This window comes from Canis aureus, chromosome 7 (assembly GCF_053574225.1).
Source record: "Canis aureus isolate CA01 chromosome 7, VMU_Caureus_v.1.0, whole genome shotgun sequence".
Taxonomy (NCBI): domain Eukaryota; kingdom Metazoa; phylum Chordata; class Mammalia; order Carnivora; family Canidae; genus Canis; species Canis aureus.
The window spans coordinates 14218121-14238561 of NC_135617.1; positions in this window are offsets into that span (position 1 = coordinate 14218121).

Here is a 20441-nt window from a genome sequence, read left to right on the forward strand (position 1 = left end):
GTTCACCCATATCATGCGGTACAATTATTTTCACTCTCTCGAACACATTTTTTTTTTAATTTGGGCTCAAAGTTTTCCCTGATTCTTCCATTTATTTGTTTTTAATAGATTTAGATATAATACAAAGTGTATCCAAAGTGTGCGATTTAATGATCTTTAGCAGACTTACCAAGTTTCACAATTATCACCTTAACCTAATTTTATAACATTTTCATCAGCCCCAAAAGGAAGCAAAATCTCATTAACAGCCACTGTTTGTTCTCCCCTCCCACCCTGTCCAGCTGTAGACAAACACTAATCTATATCCTATCCCTATAAATGTACCTTTTTGGGACACATGGGTGGCTCAGTGGTTGAGTGTCTGCCTTCAGCTCAGGGAGTGATCCTGGAGTCTAAGGATTGAATCCCACACTGGGCTCCCTGCATGGATCCTGCTTCTTCTCCCTCTGGCTATGTCTCTACCTCTCTTTCTCTGTGTCTCTCATGAATAAATAAATAAAATATTTTTAAAAATAAAAAAATAAATGTACCTTTTCGGGACATTTCACGTAGATGGGATCATAGGATATATGGCTTTTTGAGTCTGGCTACTTTCACTTAGTGGAACGTTTTTGAAGTTCATGTTGTGGCACGTATTAGTAGGTGATTCCTTTCTATGGTCAAATAATATATCATTGTATGGATAGATATAAATAGTCACTCATCAGCTGATAGGCATTTGGATGATTTCTACCTTTTAGCCATTGTGAATGATGCTGCTGTGAACATTCATGTATCATTTACTTTTACTTATATAGTTTTCTCTTTGTCCACCCTTATTAATTTTTCTATATGTTTCTTCAGATCCGATACACAACAGTTAGTGGTTTTTTTTTCCTCAAATGCTCAAATACATCGGCTAAAGTTTTTCTCCCCTTTCTTCTGGAAACCTTTCTTATGGGTTTTCTTTCCTTCTCCTCTAATCTGGATCATTACCCTCAAATCTACCATGTAGCTCTCTTACTGGAACATTGTTTCCGTGTATCTCTACATCAGAGCCCTTATATCCTGGATCCCATGCCATCCTGTTTCTCAGTTGATTCCCCTTTGAGGCTGAAGAAGTGTGGGGCACAAGAAGGCACTTGGGGTCCAACTGCTCTGTGTACATGGAGGCTTTCAGTTGATATCACTCATACCATCTCCACACCCTGAACCTTCTGGGGTCCCTGGGAGAATTGGCTGACTTCTCATCGGTGGCGCCTCTGCTCTACTTTTCATCTCCCAAATGTGCATTAACATCCCTTGTGTACAGAAGATTCCTCTTTAGTTCTCTTGCCCTTATGAGTTTATATTGTCCTTGTCCCTTTCCTGTCACTGGGAAAGGTTTCTGGAGAGAGGGGGGAGGTGGACTGAATGAGTCGGGGCTCAGGACTTGATTTCAGTGATTTAGTGTGTAGTTCCTCAAAACCATTCTTTCCTACTTACAGGCATTCTCCTTTCTATGGATTGGAATTTTAAACTCTCAGTGAGAAAAAATAATTGCCAATGTTGATTTTTATTTTACCTGTTTATATTTGCAAAACGTAGATGTCATTTAAAAATTATGAAAGCAAAAATGAGATATCAACAGCTCATAAAGGATAGGTGTGCACCAAGGCCAACAGGTGCTGGAATGAATTAGACCTGGAAGGGAGATTAAGGACCTAAGGCTTAACTCAATCCTGGAGGAATGAGGAAACAGGTTCAGTGAGGCCACCTGACATGCTCTGGATCCCACAGTTAATAGGTGAGAGTCACAAGGAGGACCCAGGTCTCTTGAATCAGTCCAGTGAACCTTTCCCCCTACCCACTACCTCCTGTATTGCCCCTTGACCTTTGCTAGCCCTTCTGTAAAGATCTCAAGGAAGAATTCTGCTCTGTAGAAGTATATTTCAGGACCTAGTGACCCTCGCATGGAAATTCTTTTAGAAGTATATTGTAACCAACCCTCTTGGGTCACAATTAAAGCCTGCTTCTTGTTTGTGTCTTTGTTTTTACCACGTTTCCTTAGGGTAAGGACATAGAGTCTCCGGTATGATTAGTTTTGATGACTATCAAGTCATTCCTCATTACTCTGTTTCTTTATGACTCAAAACAAGGTCAATAGTAGCTGCCTTTCAAGGCTATAAAAGCTGAAGTAAAAGAACACGTGAGAGTGCCTAGTATAAAGCATGGCATCCTATAAATGCCAGGAATCATGCTTTATTTTCCTTTAAAGCAAAGCTGTCATATGAAACATTGCATTGATATAAAGCAGGTATTTGTTTTCTATTGGGATTGTTACGGAACTTTGAATAAACTTTGACTTATAGACATTTTGTCAGTAAGCTTTGAAATAAAGTTCACCTATCAGAAGCTGGTTTGTAATGATTATGAAAGGTGAATTTCAATGAGGCTCCTCTCTGGGTGTGTTCACTTCCACCTCTCACCCCCCTGCCCTGACTCAGACCCTGCTATGTCACGTTTATCATGGTGAGTCCCATAAGCACTTATTGCTGTATCAACCAATTGCCTCTGTATGACATTTCATTCTTCCAGGGAAATTCATGTTAGGAAAGTTGTGTTCAAGAAGTTTTATCTCTTCTTTATTCTTAAGTTCCTTGCTCTTGATTTTTTGCAACTCTTTTTGTAGTTTTATCCCTTTTGTGGTATATGCTTAAGTATGCTACACCAGTTTGGTGAATAAAACCAAAAACAACTATAGACACCAATTAGCTTTTATTTTAAAGACAAGAAAACTGAGGACCAGAGAGGAGGAGAGTTGCTCAGAGTCCCACACCTAATTTCTGTCCCAGTGCTTCCAGACTTCCTATCTTGCCACTCCATCTTAATTGCCTTCTACTGAGCTATACTCATTTGTTCCAAACTATTATTCTTGTATATCTAGGCCATTTAAAATTCTGTATCCAAGATTCATTTAAGATTATCAAGTAAGGAATTTTTTTTTAAATTTATGATAGTCACAGATTGAGAGAGAAAGAGAGAGAGGCAGAGACACAGGCAGAGGGAGAAGCAGGCTCCATGCAGGGAGCCCGACGTGGGATTCGATCCCGGGTCTCCAGGATCGCGCCCTGGGCCAAAGGCAGGCGCTAAACCGCTGCGCCACCCAGGGATCCCTCAAGTAAGGAATTTTGAAGTCAAAACATTTATCTAAAAGTACAAAATTCATCATAAATCTCTAAATCATTTATTTTTCCTCCTTTAAGTTTTTATTTTGAAAAATATCAAGCCTACATAAAACTTGAAAGAACAGTGCAATAAGCCTGTATAATCCTTTGCCCACATTAATTAGTTGTTTTTGCCACATTTGCTTATATAGTTTATAAAATACCCAGATGTGTGTGTAGTGTGGGTGCAGAGGGAGAGAGAGAGACTGAGATGCTTTTCTTTCTGAAACATTTGAAATTGCAAAAAGCATAACATTCTACCTCCAAGTATTCAGCATGCATGTCCTAAAAATAAGCACATTGTCTTACATAACCACAATGCCATTATTATATCTAAGGAATTTAACATTTAAAAAAAATGTTTCAGGGACGCCTGGGTGGCTCAGTGGTTGCCGGTCTGCCAGCAGACGCTCAGGGCATGATCCTGGCGTCCTGGGATTGAGTCCCACTTTGGCCTCCCTGAGGAAAGCCTGCTTCTCCCTCTGCCTATGTCTCTGCCTCTCTCTATGTGTCTCTCATGAATAAGTGAAATAAAATATTTAATAAATAAATGAATTATTATATTTTATTTATTTATTTATTTATTATTTATTTATTTATTTTAGAGAGAGATAGATATGAGGGAGGGACAGAGGCAGAGGAAGAGAGAGAGAATCTTAAGCAGATTCCACACCCAGCATGGAGTCTGAGGAGGGGCTGGATCTCACAACCCTGAGATCATGACGTGAGCCGTCATCAGAGTTGGACACTTTACCGACTGAGCCACCCTGGTGCCCCAGGAAACATAACATTGAAACAATATTAATCTAATACCCAGCCCCTTTCAAAATTCCCTAATTGTTCCAGGTGTATCCTTTATAGGTCCATTTAGCTTTGTGTTTGTTACCTACTATGTGTAACGAATCAGCCTGAAAATTGGGGGCTTAAAACTATACCTATTTATTTACTTATTTACTTATTTGTTGATTTACTTATTTGATTTCTGTAGGCTGACAAGGCAGTCTTTCTCCACATGGCATCAAGAGGGCTCACTCATTTAACTATGTCCAGTTGTTAGCTGGGTTGGATGGGCTGAAGGATTCAAGAAGCCCTCCTCACATGTATGGGAATTAGGTGCTGACTGTCAGTTGGGTGCCTCCATTCTTTTCCCTGTATTATTCTCTGTCTCCACATGGTGTCTCATCTATACACTCTCTAACCATGAACTCTTGCTCCAGTTGGATGGCCTGGACCCTCATAACATGGCAGCTGGGGTCAAAGTAAAAGCAGATGTGGTCAGGTCTAGTAGGAACTAGCACTGGAACTCACACAGCATCTGTTTCCTTATATGGATCACAGGTCAAAAAGCCTACCCAGGTTCAAGGAGAAGAAACAGACTTTACTTCTTGATGGGAGGAATAGCATGTATAGACAGGGAGTGGGAATTATTGGCGACCATGCTTGGAGACTATGCTCTGTAATTCTTTGCCTTTCTTTTTCTGTCCTTTTTTAAATGATTTTTTAGTTTTTAGAGGGAGAAAGAGAGGAAGAGAGAGAGTGGTGGAGGGAGGGCAAAGGGAGAGAGAGAAAGAAAATCTCTGTATGGGCTAGATCCCGATGTGGGGCTTGATCCCACGACCCTGAAATCATGACCAGAGCCGAATTCAAGAGTCAGATGCCTAACTGACTGAGCCATCCAGGCACACCCTTTCTTTTTTCTTTTAAAATGTCTTTCAGGACATTACCATTTTTGAGAAGCCCAGACCAATTGTCCCATAGCATTTTCACAATCTGGATTTATCTATTATCTCATGACTAGATTCAGATTAAACGTTTTCAGTGAGAACACAGTGTACATGTTTGTGTACTCTCACAAGGGGCACAAAATATTAGTTTGTGCAATTGTTAGCTATGCTAAGTTGATCGCTTGGTTAAGGTGGTGCCTGGGTATTGTGACGATGTCTCTTCCCTCTGTGATTACTAGTGATACATGGTGTGATACTAGGGTGCGTGAAGTGACTTTCCCAGCAAATTTGCACCTAATTGTTTTAGCATCCAGTAGTAATACTTGCCTAAATTGATTACTGGATGAGTGGTTACAAATTGGTAATTTCAGAAATTCTATCATTCCTTCCGATTTATTAGCTGGCTGACATTCTTCAACTTGTCCTCACATACCTTCTCCTTCCCCCTCCCCCACCCAATTACATTTTTGTTATTGTCCTATACAGCAGGGATTACAAAAGCAAATGTGTTAGAATCCATTAATGTCATTATTATCTATGATGTTTCAATTGTCCCAAATTCGGTGGATGGAAGCCCATTTAGTCTGACTTCTGCACATTTTTGACATGTCCGCATCTGTTTTTGCACATTTCCTTTCTTTATGGCACAAAGCAATGTTCCAGGAAAAGAGCATGTTTTTTAATCCCATTATCTGTGTCATTCACAGTTTTCAACAGACTGGATTCCTTCTAAATCTTCGAGAGAAATTACTATTATTCCTCTCCAAAATACCATGAGATTTTCTTCATAGTTTGTGCATCTAGGGTAACCAACCATTCCAGGTTCCCCAGGCCTGCCAGGCTTTCTAAGATGAGGGACTTTCAGGTTTAAAATCAGGAATGTCCTGGGTGAACCCGATGAGTTAGTCACCCTACATCTATCAGATTCTTTCATTTTATTTTTTTTTAATAAATTTATTTTCTATTGGTGTTCAATTTGCCAACATACATGATTCTTTCATTTTAAAACAGGGCTGCCTGGGGTTGCCTGGGTGGCTCAGTCTGTTAAGCAGTGGACTCCTGATTTTGGCTCAGGTTATGATCTCAGGGTCCAGAGATCGATTGAGCACATATCACCCCACACCCAGCAGGGAGTCTGCTTCCCCTCTCTCTCTACCTCTCCCCACACTTGTGTACTCTTTCTCTCAAATAAATAAATCTTTAAAAACAAAAAATAAAATAAATAAAATAAAATAAAATAAAATAAAATAAAATAAAATAAAATAAATAAAATAAAATAAAATAGAGCTGCCTGTGGCTTCATTACATATTTCAAGATTTTGTTGCACATACTTAAAATAAGTTTATAAAAACTTCAGGTCAACAGGTCACACAATTATGTACTTTTACTTAAACCCATATTGGGATGAAACATAAAAAGACCAAATAAATAGAAAATTAAAATAATTTTTCTTAGGGATGTATTTATTTATTTGAGTGAGAGAGAGAGAGTGAAAGCACAAGTGGGAGGGGCAGAGGGAGAGGGAGAGAGAGAATCTCAAGCAGATTCTAAGCTGAGCTTAGATACGGGGCTTGATCCCAGGACTGGTTGAGATCACAACCTGAGCCGAAACCAGGAGTTGACACTCAACCAGCTACACCATCCAGGTGCCCCTAAAATAATTTTCTAAAAATTAAGAAGGAAAATAAGACGGATTGGCTGCTGGCTGCCTCCATAGGTTGTAAATAGTCTGTTTATGGGGAAAATATTTGTAATGTGTTATGAAATAATTAAACTAATGGTTAGAGTACTCTAGGTCTATGTAGTAGATTTTAGAGAGCTTTTCCAATTACCTCCTTTATTCTTACACCAAGTTCACAGTGTAGGCAGGATACTGTCCTGTTATTATTGCTGAGAAACTGAGATTCAGAGTTATGATATCAGAAATGAGAAGCAAGAGCTAGGAGCAGCACACAATTCCCTGATTTTCTGTCTTGCTTTTTTAATTACAGTACAATTGGTCAATCAATAAACACCACACATGTATCAGAGCTTAAGCAAAGGTGAAGAGGTCTTTAAAAACTCAGAATATGCTTTAAAAGCTACCATATTATATATTTGCAAGTTGCTAAGAGAGTAGATCTTAAAAGTTCTTGTCATAAGGGAAAAATCATTATGTTGTACACTTTAGACTCAGGCAATGTTACATGTCAGTGATTTTTTACATTTATTTTTTATTTTTTTAAATGATTTTTCAATAAAACTATTTTTTACAGAAACAGAAATATTCTGTAAACTTGACCAGAATAAATGATTTCTTCAGGAGTCCTAAATCTCTTTTGCTTAAGAGCTAACATTTACAATCAGATAATTCCTGATGGAATGGGTACATCTGTCTCTCTTTATTTGGTCCCCTCACTTGGCAAGGACCTGGGGCAGTTGCCTCCAATGCTCATTTCAAATTCATTATTTCGGTGTCACACAAGCTTGCGTGTCAGTGTGACTGGTAGGTCTGTGGGTAATGATCTCCTTTCTTGGTTCTGAGAAGACCCCAGTCTGGTGGCAGACTTTCTCTTTGCAATGGGTCATGTGTAAGATAACTAAGAGGTTTCTTGCAAATAGTCCAAGTTCTGATACTTTAACCTCTCGAATGAGACTATTAAAAGTAGAGATAAATGTTCATAAAACTTCCCAGAAAACATAACGAAATTTTTCAGGAGAAGAAAGTTTCAAATTACACAGACCCTTCCAATATTGCACTTTTGGGGGGATAGATAGAGATAATGCTGGTGATGAATAATTGTTGGAAATGCTAAGTCAGAAGACAGATAAAAAGTCTGTATTAAGACACACCCTAGAAGTAGAACATGTCCTTATCAAATCCTAAGAGTCATGTGAGTGTTTCTGTGTGACCTGGCCCCCAGCACATCTTACCTGTTGACCCCTATCTGCCCCTCATCTCCTCCTGGCTCTCATCTTTGCTTCCCAGTGGTTCCTCCAAAGGAAGTGAGGAGCATGTTTACCACGGGCCTTTGTCCTCTCCTCTTTTTCTACTGGCATCATCTTCCCCCAGATATTCATGAGGCCAACTCCCTTAACTTCTTCAATTCTTTGCTCAGATATTTCCTCACTGAGCCTACTCTGACCATCCCATTTCAAATATCACCTGCAGCAACAAAGCCCCATCTACGATATATCCTGCACTGTTGTCTCCTTGCCTCACTCTATTTTTTTTCCCATAGCACTTACGACTTCTTACATAATAATAATTTGCTTTTTTTAATCGCATTTTTCATTTTTGCTTTTTGTAGCATAAGGCTCGGTGAGGGCAAGGATTTGTGTCCACTCTGCTTCCCAGTGTACCCCAAATGCTTCCATACAATTTGATGTTCGGCTGAATGTCTGTGAAAATGCATCTTTATGCCTGATTAAAATAATACCTTAGTATTAAAGACATAAGAAAAATCCTAATTTGTATTTCTTATTGTAAAAGTAACATATGCTACAGCAGCAAAATCAAACAGGACAAAAATGTCTAAAATAAGGAGAGAATATCTGCCTATCATCCGCACACACATCCCTGGAGATAATCACTGGAAATAGTTTGATATGCCTTTCTCCTGATGTTTCTCTTTGATTCCTCAGATATATATATATTTGAAGTTCTGTGTTTGGTATCACTTAATATAGCTTGTTCATCTTTCCAAGTCAGTGCATTGTTTTTTTCTTTTTAATAAATGTATATTTTTGATTCTGTGTGCTATAGTTGGTTGATGAGCATTTAAGCTATGCCAACTATTTTTCTCTTACAAACAATGATGCAATGAATACCTGACATGTAAGAATGTGGGTATTCATCCTGATATTGCCATAGATAGAGTTCTTCAAAGGTGTGTACATTTACAATTTTTAAATAGCCTGCCAACATGTCCTCCCAAGAGCTTGTCCCAAACTCCACCACTTCAAACATTGCCAGACCTTGCTTGTTTCTCCACACCCTTGCAGGCCCTTGTTTCACTCATTGCCAATTTTATGGGGAAAAAAAATAGTTTTTCTTACTACTTAGTATTTCCTGGTTGTTAGTTAATTGAATGTTTTTATGCATGATTACAGTCATGTGCATTTATTCTATAAATTGCTTATTTGAGTCGTTTCCCATTTTTTTCTAAGAGATGATTTGCTTTCTCTGGGGTTTTTATGTATTAGATAGTATCCCTTTGATGGTTAAATGGGTTACAAAATATTTTAGCCTTTCATTTGTCTTTGTACCTTTCACTATACAGCGGCTTAAAATATTTATGTTATTAAATCATCAATCTTTTTCTTTATGAATTCTAAGATTTGGGTCTTTCCTTACCACAAACAGTATATAAATTTCATACGTTTTATCTAGAACATTCTTGGATTTATTTTGGTTTGGCAGTTTTATTTGGCTCGAATTTATTTCCTGGATCTTTGAGGTAGGGATCTACATTTATTTATTCTTAATCAACAACTATCTTTTCAACTCAATTAATGAAACCAATCAATATTATTTCCACATTTTAGATGCCGCCTTTATAAGTTCGCATATATTCATGGGTCTTTTTCTGGACTCTCGATAGTGTTCCATTGATGTATTTGTCTTTGCATGGCCTGCATCACATTATTTTAATTAGTGTAAGTTTATAGTATATTTTGATATCAAGTGGAGCAAGTCCAGAAGAAAAAAATTTTTGAATATTTTTATTTTTCTTTCTTTCTACATTGCCCTTTCCCAACCTAATCACAGTCTCTCCAGTTTGCTATGGCTGCGCTGATTTCTGTGTTTATCTTGGCTCTTCAAGATCTCATACTTTACATTCTTATGCACTATAGCCACTTTCCTCCCTCTTTGAGGCTAGACCCCATTTGGTAAGAGCAGTGTTGTTATTAAGATTCTGAAGAATTTAAATGGCATCTTACATGCCAAGTGGGGTAGACTTAGAATAATTAATTGATGGAGGATAAATTTGGGTAATTTGATCATTTCCAGCTCATCAAGCTGAAAGGTAAAAAAACTCCCATGACATTCTTTCGCCCCATTCTTCCGAATTCTCCCATTACTGTTTACCCACTTGGACATGCCCAAATTCCCAGTCTGTGCTGGAAATAAGAAAGAAAGAACAAATTAATTATATGGACTATATAGCATCTCCATTCATTTTAGCTATTTAAGTGAACTGCTTAGTATAGCTATGCAATCGTTTGGCCAGGTAAGAACAGTGATATGTTGTGGAGAATGAGAATTAAGTTTTATATTGTAATACTGTCTACTTCCTTATTATTATTAATAATAATAATAATAATAAATACTGTATTTGTAATGTACTTTAAAATTTTTAAAGTGATTCCATTCCCAATATATTTCCAACTGACTCTTCAAAATAGGCCCTCACGTGACATAGTATGGGTGTGGATCTGTTTATAGGTATTTCAAGTGAACCATATCTTGGGAACACTGAATACTAATTAAAATTAAATTTAATAATGAAACGTTAGAAGGAAATAATTTTTAAAATCATAGTTTCAAAGTGAAAGTGGAGTTTTGATTTTTGAATGTCACTGAAATAACGTGATGACTTTGGCTATAATTTTTCCTCTTTTCATACAATGCTTTAGATATAGCACGGGATGTCTCCCCTCCTCCAATCCTGCATTGATCAGTGATTGTTGACTACTAGGTTCTTTGACTGTGGGGTTGGGTGTGCTGGACTCCCCTGCTGCTGAACATAACAAACAAGGTGACCCTGAGATTCCAGATGTTTCTACTTCTTTTTGTTTAAGACTAGCGGACCTCCCAGGAGCAAATGTCAGCATGGTTGACATTTGGCTAGAATGTCCCCTGTCCCCTTCATGTTGAGAACAAAATTTTAACCTTGTGGCATTGCCAAAAATTTAATCGTGGGTCTCTTGGAGCAGAAGAGTGTCACGGATGCAGAGCATCAGCTTGCACAACCAGTGTAGAAGTGTGTTTAGAAAACATAGCCTAAGTTGAAAGTCAGCTGCACTGATTTGTTGCTGTAAATGGGTCATATGAATTTTTACACTGAGCTCTGACTGATGAACACGCAGGGTGTGTTCCAGTTGTGATTTTTAAAAACTGCATGGGGATGAGAAGAGGTTATGGGGAGATTAAAGTAGAAAATTGATGGCACCTAATTGGGTTAAAGAGGACGCTTAATAGAGATTCCTCCTGGAGAGAAAAGGGAAGGCTGGTGGAGAGAGTCATCAGGTGTTTGGTCTGATGAAGCTCATTGTTTATCTCATTTACTCCGCTCATCATCCCAAACGTGCATTTGGAGCTCAGTCAGCAAGAGCTGGTTTTAAAATGAGAAAGCCTTCTTAAAAACCCATTGACAGAAACAGAACTTTTGAAAAACAATCCTTTCACGGACTCATCACATTTTAGTGGTATGTGGGCTTTGAGGTCAATGCCATGGAATGAATTAATCTCCTCAAGTACATACTGGCTTACATCTGAGCTTAATGCGGTTGTTTTAGACTGATGGCTTATTAATCCATGGCTGTTTTCATAATTTTATTTTTTTTGGTCTTGAAACAAACAGTCCTTTCTAACAAGCCCTCTAAACTTCTACTTAAGATTCCACTAAAACCGCACCGAGGCAATTAGTGAGAGGAATTGAGAATTATAAATGGTCCTCACAGTGGTAGTTTGGCATTTGGGCTTTTGAGGGAAGGAAGGTGTGCTGCTTGGGTTATTTTTTTGGTCGCAACCGAAAAGACATGCAGAACCATTAACAAAGCTAATTTTAAAAGCCAATCAGTAAGACGAGTTACACTGAGTGGTGAAATAAAGCTCAAGAGTGCTTCGCACCAGAGACGTGTGTACTAAACAATGGGAAAAGACAAAGAGAAAAAAAAAGAGTACTCCTTCATCTCAAAGATTATTTTCAGGCCAAGGGCAAATGTTTCCTAGTGTAAAACTGGTGCTTTTGATTTTCTGGACTGAAGAACTGATATCGTGGGCCTCCACCCCTCCGTCCCCCTAGTATGTCAGCTCACTATTAAAGTTGAGTTTTCCCTGGGCTGAAAACTGCTTGTACATTGGCCATTTGACTTGCCAGCATTCTGCTCTCCTGTGGAAAATGTGGATCTTCAGCCACATAATGTCCTTCCATTAGCGATGGCGGCTCTCCAAAGTAGGGCTGTGGTTTAAACACAAATGGGCAGTGCGGGCCAAAATGAATGCAATTTTGAGTCTACTATCTTTAAAAGGTGGATCTGGAGGCAATTTAGTGAGTGTAAATTACAATTGACTTTGGAAGAAATAACTCATACACTTGAACCTCCTCAGATGTGTAGCCAATAGGGGGTAGTCAGGCTAACATGAAATTTTACACATCCATCAGCTAAAGAAGAGATCCAAATGTAAAAATCTAGCTATCATATGGATTCGTAACACCCCCTGGAGGACTTGCGGCCCACAAATCAATGAATGGTTTATGCTGAGCCAAAAATGTACTTTCACGGCGCTTCTCATTTTCCTTAACTGTTTCAGAACACCATATGTGAGAGACACAGCAGCCCGGGAACTGCTGCAGCAGAAGGCACTGCTCGGCAGGGAGGGGGTACCTTAGAGGGCAGCCAAAGGCAGTTGTTGGTGAGCTCCTCGGCCTGACGATAAACTGCATTTAGTCACTTTCCTCCTTAAGCTGGGGAGACATTTTCTGCCATCCAGGTGTTTGGGCCTGTGGTACTCTAGAAGGCATCTAGAAGGCATCAGACATGCTACGTACTACCACCGATCCCCTCCACTGTTATGTTACTAATCAGTGGTGGATTAAAATGGTCTGATTTTGGTTACTGTCTTGTTCTCTTCTGTGGGCATGTGAGACCTGTTCTTCATCTTTACTTGACTCAGCAGCCAGACGTACTTATGCATTCCCAGGATTTGTTCCCTCTCTGTGTGTTCCCTATTTGAGATTGCTCGATAGAAATGTATCTAAGGTCAGCTCTGCAGGAGAGTAAAGAGGACTTTTTTTTTTTTTTTTTTTTTTTTGTAGCCAGATTTTTAAGGCATCAATAATTAAATTATAAACAGCAAGAGCTGCTTCTTAACAACTAGGTGAACAAAATGCAGGTCATTTCTTTTTGGATGACGCTGGTGTCTAAGGTGATATAAGTGATAAATACTTGTGCACATTTTGAGAAGGAGGTCTGATGTCTGTGTGTCTTGGGGAGACTTTTTTTCTATTCAGCAGACTGTGATGAAAACATCTTCACTGCTTGCACTAAAAAATTGCCGACTAAAAGGTTCAAAACCAAAGCTTAAGTGGATCCTATGTGGACTATTCTAAACGAGTAGGTGTGGAAGAAAATGTTTTTCATTTACAGTGGTATGAGACTTGAAATTATGTTTGTACTGCATTTTATGGGTGTTTTTATATAAATATATAAAATCTTAATATATATGTGTATGCATAATATATACATAGCCTTTTTGTTAATGTTGTTAGGAATCTCAGCATTTCAGTTAGGAATTGCATCTAGCCATTTGTAAGTGGGATCTGAATAGAAGAGTGGTTTAAACAAATCAGGGCATTCGTTTTGCTTAAAGAATTCGTAGGGTTTGATATTTGGGCCAACATGGTGGCTTCACAGTGTCACCAAAGGCCCAGGATCCTTGTGGCTTTTGGCTTTGCCATACTTATGGTGGGGGGTGTAATCCTTCTCACATATGCTCGAGATGGCTGCCTGTGCTCCAGCCTCACACCTGAGTTTCAGGCAAGAATAAGGAGGCCAAGGGAAGTATTCCAATTGAGTCAGCCCCTTCAAAGGGCTTTCCCAGCAGCCCCACCCAGGAACTTTCACTTACATCTCATTGACAAGAACTTTCTCAGATGACCTGCTGCAAAGGAGGCTGGAAAAATAGATTTTTAGCTAGGCACGTTGGAGCCCCAAATATCAGTGTTATGTTAGCACAAACCCTCGAATAGGCAAGTAGTGCTGTTTGCCACAGCTGTGGTTTGCAAGGCACAAATGACAGGTACAGAGCCAAGCTCATAGGGTAAAGTTTTATGCAAATTGGGATATCCTTTAAGGCAATTTAAACTTCTACTCTCATAGGACATGCTAGGAAACATAGTGACTGCCCAACATGCTTCTTTGTAGAAACCTTTGACTTTTCCCTTTTCCTGGAAAACACTTATCAGCAGACTTGCAGAGATTTATGCTTTATTCAGATTTCTGCTTAAATTTTACTCATCACTGAGGTCTTCCCTGACATCTGTGAATGGATTCAGGTTGTGCAGGATTTGAAGCTTACACTATTTGGGAGACAGAAAGAAAATTGTTAATACCAAATTAGATTCTTACATTTGAATGTGAGAATTGATTTAGAACCAGAAGCCTCTTGTTACACAATTAAGGAGCTTATAACCACTACATATATCACAAAATCCAAAAGAAAAGCATAGTAAGTTTTATTAATTAATGCCTAGACACACCTCTTTAAGGCTTTTTCCCCAATATTTTGACTCTATATCTTTTTTTCCCCTCTATACATCACAACGATTTTATACTTTCTATAGAAAAAATAGATATTCCAGCCTTTTCTGTAGCAAGACTATAAAACATTTTTTATCTTGGTAGTTTGTAAAAATTCCTTTCAGCTTTAAACAGCTTGTGACTGGTAATATTGAGGAAATTTTAGAACTGTCGAATTTGAGAAAAACTTCTATCAAGTTCTTTAAGATTTTAGGAAATATCAAATCTTCTTATGCATGGACTCATCTTAAATAGTCTTCGATTGAGACACTCATTAACTTGTTTCTTGTTGATGTTCTTCTTATAATGGTGAGTTATGCAGTAGTCTCCCCTTATCTGTGGTTTCCCTTTCCTGGTTTAAATTATCCATGGCCAACTGCAGTCAAGAAACAGATGAAGGGTTCCTGAATGGGTCAGTTGGTTAAGCATCCAACTCTTGATTTTGGCTCAGGTCATGATCTCAGGGATATGAGATCATACCCTGAGTTGGACTCCACACTGAGTGTAATTCAGTGGGATTCTCCCAAGGAAAAAAAAAATAAAAAAAAAAAAAGGAAGCAGATAATTCTTCTAACACATGGTCAGAAGGTCACTAGTAGCCTAACACTACGTCAAATGCCTGTGTCATTTATCTCACATCATCTCATCACATAGGCATTTTATCATCTTACATCATTACAAGAAGAGTGAGGACAGTACAATGTTTTGTGTGAGAGAGAGCACATTTGCATAGCTTTTATTAGTATATTGTTATAATTGTTCTATTTTATAGTTATTGCTGTTCATCTTACTGTACCTAATTTATAAATTCAACTTTACCATAGGAATATATAGAGAGAATACATATTATATAGGAATATATATATATGTAGGAATATATATGTAGGAATATACATATATATATATGGAGTTATATAGGGTTCCATATCTTCTGCAGTTTCAGGCATACTCTGGGGAGGGTCTTGGTATATATCTCCCATGGAAACGGGGGGATTACAGCTCTATAATACCTTTGTTGATATTAGCTTTTTATGTCCGATAATTGTGTCAGATAATTGATAATACCAACACTATTTCAGACTGAGAGAAGGTCATGGGCAGACTTGGGGTCCAGTGAAGGCAAGGGGCCCAGTTTGGGGGAGTGCAGTGTACAGGTAGAGCCACTGCAGGAAATAAGGCTACAAAGATGTGTTGGAACTAGATGGGGTGATTCTTAAACGCTCACCGAGGAATATTTTGTTATGATTCTTTTAAGTTAAGGAATGGGAAGTTTCTTAATGCAAAATTAAACACATGAAAAGTGTTAAGCATTGTGCTGCTATTACTTTCAGACTTGGACAAATGCTTGATTTAAATCCTAGTTCTAATGCTTACTGGTCTATGAAACCTTCCTGCCAATATTATAAGCAGTAGTGACAGTGAACTACAGGATTATATCTCGCGAAAACCAAACTAAATGGTTTTCTAGTTCAAACCCCACTTAGGTGTATCCTAAATATGCCCAAGACCTACCAACACCACCCTACATGAGGCAAAGTGTGATGGAAGGGAGATGAGTGGAAGAAGATGGCAATGTAGCCAGTTTCAGTTAAAACTTCATATATTTGCAAATTTTACAAAAGCATATTGGAAAGGGTACATATCACTGGGGGCTTCAACTTCATTAGCTTCACAGTAAATCTAGCTCTGTGATCACCCCTTTCAAAATTATAGGCCTCTCCCCAGTACCCTATTTCTCTCAATGCCCTTGGCTCTTCTTAAGTTTCTCCATAGCACTTATGGCCTTATATGTTATAAAATTATAATATTTTCTATTTATTTGTTTACTGTTTGTCATTGAGTTCACCTGACTAGGATGTAAACCTCCAGGGTGAAAGGATCTTTTTTGCTGCCAGTGTATCCCAAGTGGGAGAAAAGTATATGACATGTTGATACTTGTTAAGTGAATGAAAACGATCAATGGCTAGACTGTTTTGTTTTGTTTTGTTTTTTTTACTTCCAGGTCATATTCCGTTTATTCTGTGGATGCAAACAAACTGGTCAAATGATTGTTTCTACACTATATTTTGGCTTTCAGAAAGCAAAATTTGAAAATTGCTGGCAGTGGAGGGTGATGGGAGTAAGGGTGAAGAGACAGCCAAGGCAAAGGACAAAACTCAATCATAATCAAATAGCAAATGAAATTCCATAAATATTAGTCCATCTAAAGGAGCCTATGAGTAAGCAAGGCTCCACTTCTGACTTTCCAGGTCACTTTAAAAACTGTTTCAGATAAATGTATCCTTTGAACTCTAAAGTGAATTTATTTATGTTGCACTTGAATATTTCAGACCCCTTGGTCCTGCTTGGTTCTCCTATCCAACATTTATCTGCTATCCTCTGCTCCACAGCCCTGGAGAGGAACAGCTTGACCTATGAGTTCCATAAAGTCTTTTATTTTTATTTTTTGGTATTTTTTTATTGGAGTTTGATTTGCCAACATATAGTATAAAACCCAGTGCTCATCCTGTCAAGTGCCCCCTTTAGTGCCCATCAACCAGTTATCCCATCCCCCCACTCACCTCCTTTTTCATTTGTCCCATAAAGTCTTAATAAAGACTGAAATCTCGTGCTGGTATGGATGCTCTCTTGGAACAAGAAACCTGACTTTGTGTGTAGGCACTAACCATAACTTTGGTCTTCTACCGCATTGAATTATTAAATAAAAAGTTGAAAAGAACTTAAAATTTGCTTTTCCATCTTTTCTGTAATACTTTGTCAAGGGAGGTAGAGTGATCTGTCTCAACTGGAACTAGAACTCTTCTGTTCTATTTTTTAGCCCATGTTTTTGCTATAATTCAGGGATAAAACTTGAGAAGGAAGAGCCAAAAGAAAGTGATCAAGCACATGCACTTATTTCAAATTTTTATCACCATGCAACTTAAGGTTTGGGTGGTGTAGGGGGACTCATGTCTTCCTTTGCACTGAGGGTGTTATTGAGGTGCCTGTGGACCTAGTGGCATGATGACGCCAAGAAATTTTCCAAGTAATTTTGATCTTTCTTCAAAGCTTATGATAAAAAAATTCAGATACACTTTTGTGGAAAACGGCCCGATTTCCACAACTCAGATCTACTCTTAGAATGTTCCTTCTGAGACAGGGATTCTCATGTTCAGAACATTTGGTGAAGAGGACCACATATATATCTCTAAGAAATAGAAAGAGGTTAATGTAAAGAAAATTGCGTTTTCATAGAAAGCAGCCTGCATTTTGGTAGTTTGCGTGGGGGAAAATTCATTTGTGGTGTTTATTTATGTTTGAAGTGGTCAGCCTTAAAAAGAATAGATCTAAAACTATGTTCAAAGTAACATTGCCTTTCTCTCCAATGTCAAAAACAAACGTATTGTTAAATATGCCAATTGTTTGTGAGCATTCCTCACACTTCCCTAGTAGGCTTTCCACATCTAAATTTTTTACATCGAATGCCCTCTACTGCAAAGGAAATAATCTGGGTAGACTAGGTCCAGGTTGTGCTGGTTGATTGGCTCACAGGGATTCTGCAATGAATTTATCTGGGCCCCAATCTTTAAGAATCCACTCCTTCTTCCCTCTGTTCCAATGTTTTCCCTCTGATACTCTTTTTTTTTTTTTTTTCCCTCTGATACTCTTTATTAAATCACCCTCATTCTTTGATCACTGTGATTTGTCATAGCAAATGTTTCCAATTCAACCTAGGCCAATTATAACATCTCATCTGCCTGATTGGTTAATTGGGTCAAAGTTCTTCTTTGAGATTTTTTTTTTTCAAATTACAGTTGAGGAAAGAAAGCTTTTCTCTTTGTCCATGGAGCTTCAAGGATACAAGCTTGGCAGTGGCCCTAGACCTGCCTCCCACCATTTGGAAAAATCAGGACTGCAGAAGGAGAGTGAAGCTGAAATAAAGCTTAAGAGGAGCTGAGTAGATTTCTTGAGATCGGGGCTACCATTGTCTTTTCTTTTTGGTTATGTCAGCTAATTTCTTTCCTCTCTTCCTTTTCTCTATCCCTCCCTTCTTTCCTTTCCTCCTTTCCTCCTAAGACCAGGATTTATGAATCTCCAGCCTCAGCAACCAGAGTCCTGATGATACAATAAATCAAATCATCCCTTAAAAAAAAAAAAAATCAAATCATCATCATCAGATGCTCAACCACTGAGCCACCCTGACATCCCTAAATGTAAGAGTATTTGAAGGCAAAATATATTATGGTGTTTCCAACACTGGTCAAATTTTCTCTGAAAAAATTAACATTGGAAGGGATCCAGAGGAGGAAGGCTGGAAAGGAGTCCTCGGCAGCATCCATGCCATGATCCTCCCAGAGGACCTGATCATAGCGTGGTCATTGTCCTGCGTAGACTGGCAGGTTATGGCTAACTGTGGAACTGAGCTCTGGGTTGTGGCCTATTAAAGTTTGGTCCTCAGAGTGGGCATCTAAAGGGAACTGTTATGTTCTGGCCCAGGGTTAATGAAAACTGGATTTTATCAGGTTAGGGAGATGCTTCTCTCCCCTTTCCTACATTGCTGGTCTAGGAATCTGTGTTCAGATGCTCCTGTGGTTTTCCTGCTGCTCCTCTTCCTGCCTTGTCCTCTACCAGGTTGGGCTTATAGGTGCTCTGTTCTCTTGGGTTATTCCTGCCTGGGAGGAGAATTTCACTCCTTTTAAAAACTATATGTTCTTCTAGTACCTTAAAAGTAGCTTTCAGTTGAGAATGTAAAATTCTCTTCCATTAGCAGCTGCTAATGGAAAAGAGTACAGAGAGTCTTCAAAAAATTAAAATAGAACTACCATATGATCCAGCAATCCCAGTGCTGGATATCTAACCAAAGGAAATGAAAACAAGATATTGAAAAGATACCTGAACTTCCATATTCATTGTAGTATTATTCACAATAGCCAAGAGGTAGAAGCAACCCAAACACACATTGATGAATGAATGAACGAATCAATCAATCAATAAAGAAAATGTGGTATATACATACAATGTAATACTATTCAGCCTTAAAAAAAGAAGGAAATCTTGGCGCGTGCTACAAATGGACGGAACTTGGGGCCATTATGCTAAGCAAAATAAGCCAGACACAAAAAGACAAGTAAGGCATGATTTCATTTATATGAGGTATCTAAAGTAGTCAGACTCAGAAACAGAAAGTAGAAGGTGCTTGCCAGAGGCTATGGGGAGAAGGAAAAAGGTAGCTGTTGTTTAATGGGTATGGAGTTTCAGTTTGGCAAAATGAAAAAGCTCTAAATATCTGTGGCACAACAATGTGCATATCATTAACACAATTGTATCACACACTTAAAAATGGTTATGTTCTGTGCTTTTTAATCACAATTTTAAAGAATGGATTCAGGACTACTGTTCCCTCTCCTAAGTAGGGAGGCAGTGCAATGTATTACATTCAAGAGCTCAGGCCTTCCTTCCCTTTGTCCTGTGTTCAACCTGTTTCTATCTCATCCTCCACAGAGGAACTGGTGTTGGATCTTGGGATTTCCCTCTGCAGAGTCAGAAGGAAGTGAGGAGGTAAGACCATGAGGGGCCTAAGGAGGGAGCAGGTGTTGCTGCTCAAGGGTTTCTGAAGAGAGAAGGAGAGAGAGAGACTAGTGTGGGAAGATCGCATATGTTTGCATACATAAATAATACAGAGTATCTTTGGGCAGATTTGACAATTTATATCTATCGAGAAAATCCTTTTGAAACGTACTTTTTGAATTCACTATTTTATTTTTGAAATTTTCATCTATATATAGATCTCGTTCTATCATTTTAATTCCCCCATAATAGTCCACTATATGACTACCATAACTTACATACCTGTTTCCCCAGTGAAGAACAGTTGGGTTGTTTGCAACTGAAAACAATTCAGTCCCTGTATGTTCTTGCATGTTCCCATTCCGCTACTTCCCTTATGCAGATAGAAGAACTACTGATAAGCTGCCCTGACACCCAACATTCTTGGGGCACCATTCCTATCAGGTCCCCGTTGTCAAAATTGATGCACTTAGGAAA